Source organism: Peromyscus eremicus, chromosome 10 (assembly GCF_949786415.1).
Source record: "Peromyscus eremicus chromosome 10, PerEre_H2_v1, whole genome shotgun sequence".
Taxonomy (NCBI): domain Eukaryota; kingdom Metazoa; phylum Chordata; class Mammalia; order Rodentia; family Cricetidae; genus Peromyscus; species Peromyscus eremicus.
Window position 1 is genome coordinate 41,171,369 of NC_081426.1, and position 6,000 is coordinate 41,177,368.

The window sequence follows — 6,000 nt, forward strand, 5'->3', positions numbered from 1 at the left end:
CTTGTGGTTGAACTCTGGTTCTAGGCTCAGATCCTTCTTGCTAGCCCTTGAGAGTAAGTTTTATTATATATTTTTAATAGATTTTATGTGACTATCAGTTTAAGAAACAGATATGAACTTTCTCTGTGCAGTATATTAAACTAGGTTGTTTTAAGGAACTTATATACTGTAGTATGTAATATTTTTAAACGTGATTGGAATTAGTCACACAGGAGACTAGTAAGGCACACTTTAGAGTGTGTCTGAGAGGTTACCAGAGGGAATTAACTGACAGGAAGGCATCCACTTTGATGTGGTATCATAAAGCATGTTCTGGGAACCTAGACAGAAAAAAAGAAGGCAGGAGAAAGGCATTTGAGGACAGGTATCACCTTGTCTACCCACTATGACTAGAAAAGCTTTGCTATACAACACCTCCCCTGCCAGAAGGAAGGATAGCTTCTAACAATGGACACAACAATTTGTAACTGCTTTTTGTTGTTTATGTCAGATATTTTGGTCATAGTGACATGAAAGTAACACATATACATCAATTGTTACCAAGCTATTTTAAACAGTGAGGAATTGTTATTTGATGGACATAAAGTTTCAGGTTTGTTTAAACATTATAAAATGATCGGAAGAATTTAAAATCAATAGTTAGATATCACATTACCTATTGTGTACTGCAATAAAGTAAGATCAGGTAATCAGATTTTTTGCTATTTTTCAATAATTTGCACATAGTTGCTTATAAATGGTATATTTTGATGTAAAGGTGGGTTAAAAAGGAAATTAAGGGGGACATTTTAAATTTGTTAATCTGTGTGGAATATTCATAAAATCATGATTATTAAAAATTTCATTATATTTAAAATCTAATTATATAGCCTATGAAATTTCCATTATAAAATAAAATATTAACTAATTAAAAAATCTAATATACTGAGAAGAAAAAAATGAGGATAAAGAATACATTTTGGTAGAAAAAATGCTCAGTTAATAAATGTAAGAAGTTGAATAAAATAAAAAATAATTATCTCTCCACAAAGCACTTAATTTAGATAACCAATAACAAGAAAGGAAATCCTTAGATTAGAAATTGATGCTGAACTTTGTAATAAAAGTAATCAGTAAAAATCTTTAATCATCTTAGCCTCATGAACAGGTGTGGATATGTAGGCACATGTGTGGAAGTGTGTGTGCACATATTTATGAAATCGAATCCTTATGCTCTGTACTTTTAAAGCTAAAAATAAACCACATTAATAAAATTTCTAAAACACACGTTTTGTAGAAGTGATTTCAATGACTGTATACAATAAACTAATGATGACATTGAAATAACAGTAGTGAGGGGTAAACTGAAGAAGGGCTGGTTAATCTTTTGTCCCAGAAAGTAATAATCCAATAGTCAAAATATGTGTTGATGAAATTTAGCAACTGTAATATGGGCTGTTGTGTTAATGTAGTGTGTTGCTAACCATGGTTAAGTACAACAATGTAATTTGTTTTAAAGAAGTGTTTATTTTTTTATAAAAAAAAATCCATAATGCTGTTCATAAGCTGCAGAGCTTGAGAGGATCAATATTTGATCACTTATTGTTGATGATAAGTCATATGATAAGTATTTATATCTTCTGCATATTTTTCTTTAAAATATTTGTAACTAATTGCTTGAGAATCTCATACATTTTATGTTCTATATTTTCACTCCCTTTTTCTATCTACTAACACATTCACACTCATTTCCTACTCACCCAATTTTGTATCCTCATTTTTAAAACTCACTGAGACACATTAATTCTGGCCAAATACTGTTATGTGTATGACTATACACTGGAGCATGTTAGACCTATCCTTCAAGGAAACCCTTTTTCTTCCAGAAGTTATCAATTACTGGTAGCTCCTCAGCTAACGGTAGGATTAAATGTTCACCTCCAACTCCATGGCAGAATTTTTGTGTTACTTGAATTTTCACAGGTCTTGTGCATGCTATCACAATTACTTGAATTTTCACAGGTCTTGTGCATGCTATCACAATCACTGTGAGTTCACATTTGAATCTCCTCTATTGTGTCTGTAAAATAACATTTTCTTATAATGGTCCATGATCTCCCACTCTTTCACTATCTCCACCTCCTTATCTGCATTGATCCTAAGGCATGGGAGAAGAAGGTATAATATAGATGTTCCATTTAAAGCTGATGCTGGTCAGTTGAGGGTCTCTGTGTGAACTGCCACCTACTGCAAAAGGAGTTTTCTCTGATGATGTTTGAAAGATGTACTAATCTGTGAAAGTAATAAGAAGTCATTAGGAGTGGACTTAATCCTATGTCCCATTAGTGAATCATAGTAATAGAGTATCCTCTAGGGTCTATGACTTGTCTAGCCACAGGTTCTTGGACTTCATAACTCTCGAAGATATAGGTTCTATTTTGTAAATGAGAACTTAAAGGCAATTGGAAAGCAGTTGTTTACTCTTGTGACATCTATGCTGTTATTATACCAGTGGGCATGACTTGCCAGACAGGTCATTACTATAGTTCATAGGGCTCATAGCTAAGTAAGATGTGTAACTACTTTTTTCCTCTTGTAGCATGCATAGCACCTACACAACTTTAAAAATGCTCATTCAAAATACTCTCAGTAAAGTATTTAGAGTTGAAATGAGAATACATCTATAGTTTTTCTTAAAAAATTCAACAGAAGGAATACAAGGAATAAAAGGGTATAGAAATTAATTATGACAAACTCTTGAAACTGGTTAGTGTGATGATAAGCAAAACACTGATACTACTCTGGAATATATTGCAAACTCATTAATGTTAACAACAAAAACAACAGTAAAAATCCATGGCTCTTCCTCACTACAATGTTATATCATAGAAACTGGTGATTTATACACTTCAATGACTATCATGATCATAACTCTTGCCGCATCCCAATGTTATTGCCTGACTATTCTGAGTCATTGTTCACAACTCACTGTTCAAACCAGATTGTTGAGTTCTGCTTCTAGCAAATATTCATATGCTAAGTATGTTTTGGATTGTGATCAGCAAAAAAAAAAAGAAAAAGAAAAAGAAAAAAGAAATAATTATTGTAAACTAGGGAGATGAGAGTCAATTATATAGTTAAGAAGTATATTTTCTTTTCATATATATGAAGGGACAAGAAAAGCATAGCCCAGAGAACTCCATGAGCAAAATGTACCTTAAGTAAAGCAAGAGACTTTTTTGATAATTTATTGTAACAACTAAACTAATAGATAACTTGTATTGAATTCAGCTTACACTCTTCCCTAGGATGAGACCTTATATAATTATCTCATTTATTTTCATATATTAGCTCCTCAAGCTGGATATTGCTAATGTGCATCATTCACAGTGCCCAATTTACTTGCACAGATAAAGCAACTAAGAAGTAAGAAGGTCAGAATTTTATCTCAACATTTGATCCCATGGTTCATAGCCTGTTAATGTATGAAGTGTTTATTTAAAATTTTGTGCCTCTTGGTCTATAAACAACCTATTCTTTTTTCCTTTCTCTATTTTCTTTTATTCTTCTCTCATACATTGCACCTCCAATCACAGTTTCTCTTCCCTTTTCTCCTCCCAGTCTCTCCCCCAAGCTCCTCTCTTGACCAGATCCACTCTTCTTTCCTTTCCCTTAAAAAAAGAAGTAGTAGAGCCGAGTTCACATGATATCCACAGAACATGGCCTAAGAAGTTACAACAAGACTAGGCACAAAGCCTCATATCGAGGCTGGATGAGATCATTCAGCAGGTGGAAAAGGGTCCCAAGATTGGGAAAAAAAATCAAAGACACTCCCCACTCCCACTGTTGGGAGTCCCACAAGAACACCAAGTTACACAACCATAAGATAGATGCAGAGGACCAAGCTCAGACCCATACAGGATCCATGAGACACCCTTTTAAGAAGAAAAACTTAGTTTTTCACTTGTATATCTACTGTTGATTCATTGTCTGCTATGTCCTGGATCCTTTGCCAAGATTAGAAAGACACTGGTGACACTGAGCAGTTTTGAGAGGGCTAAAGGTGTTCTGATGACACATACAAATTGAAGACCAGACTGAAGTGCTCTACGTTAGTACTTTTGTTTGCTTTCAAGTCAGACTTTAGACTTAGGGCAAAAATTGAGGAAAAATTATGAAAGGCATAGCTGAGAAAAAATTTAAGTAAGTGTGTCATAAATATAGGTTTGGAGAGACAGTTCAGAGATCATTTGATAAGAAAAATTAATTGGACATCAGCAAAAAATATAGTGGCAGAGGTAAAAACTGCTAAGTCTGTCTAGGTCTGGTTGCACAGAGAAGGATGTGCGGTACGAACTACATCTATGAAAATGGCTGGAATCCTAATGGTATTGGTTTTCCTCAGGATATCCCATCCACACAGTTTTGCTGGGGTTCAGTAGGTAATGAGCAGATATGTTAGGAGAAAATGCAGATTTCAGAAAATTTCACTAGAATGTTTTTGACAATTGCCAGAGAAGTTTGTAGTAAACTACTAAAGACAACATTGCCTTGGAACAATTGCAATTCTTTCTCTTTCTAGCTAGGAGTTATAAATCAATACTTCGAGTCTATTTTCATCTTGGAATTTTGAGGAGAACAAAAATCACAGTGCAGTTTTCTGAGTAAGACATCTCTTCAGCATGCCACCTGAGCCCTTTGGCAAGCACCATGCCTGCTTGGGATGCCAACCCTGGCTACTGCAGACAGAGGAAGTAATAGTAATTGCTGTTTCCATCCCTTTGGACATTTCCAAGCTGTCATTGGCATCTCTTTCACAAACGCTCCACTGGCAGCTAGGGAGAGAGGGATTTTAAAGATACTATTAACATTTTTTTCCCCAATTAGGAAGTGTGTGATTAAATAATTGCTCCAAACCATTGAAGATGACCCACCTTCAAGAATGAAAGTGAAACCGTGAAAGTCTGCCTGCAGTTCATCATAAGACTGCGGCCGAGTGTGTACTATGACATCCAGTGCAGGATAGTTAGACCTTAGTTCACATGACTTGAAAAGTTGCCTTACTTGACGATTTCTTTATCTAAATAAAGGTTGAGTCAAATTATTTTGTCTCTGTCTCCCCCTCTCCATCCTTCAATCCTTCCCTCCCTCACTTCCTCCTTCCCTGTCTTTTGAATATGCTGGGATGATTCCTTTTCTCCCAATGATGTAATAGACACTGGAATAAGCTATTCCTCTTGTTTTAACTTTTCTAAATTTTGTTTCTTTTTTTTTAAAAAAATTTTTATTTTGCAATGCAATTAAGTTCTACATACAGGCACAGATTCCCTTGTTCTCCCCCCTCCCGCCCCCCTCACCTTCCCCCCAGCCCGCCCCCCATTCCAATCTCCTCCAGGGCAAAGCCTTCCTCACAGACTGAGATCAACCTGGTGGACTCAGTCCAGGTAGGTCCAGTCCCCTCCTCCCAGGCCGAGCCAAGGGACCCTGCATAGGCCCCAGGTTTCAAACAGCCGACTCATGCAATGAGCACAGGACCTGGTGCCACTGCCTGGATGCCTCCCAAACAGATCAGGCCAATCAACTGTCTCACCCACTCAGAGGGCCTGATCCAGTTGGTGACCTCTCAGCCATTGGTTCATATTTCATGTGTTTCCGTTTGTTTGGCTAGATGTGGAACAAGGATGACTGGACTGCTACTCACATCACCAGGCAGGCTACCTGGAAAACAGGACCCCAAGAAAGACACAGGGATCGCCCAATGACAGAGAAATGGAATGAGATCTATATGAACAGCCTGGACATGAGTGGAGGTAGTGAAGGGCGAGGGTCGAGGGAAAGAGAGCTTGGGTGAGTGGGAGATCCCAGCTGGATCAACAACAGAGAGGGAGAACAAGGAATAGGAGACCATGGTAAATGAAGACCACATGAGAATAGGAAGAAACAAAGTACTAGAGAGGCCCACAGAAATCCACAAAGATACCCCCACAACAGACTGCTGGCAATGGTCGAGAGACAGTCCGA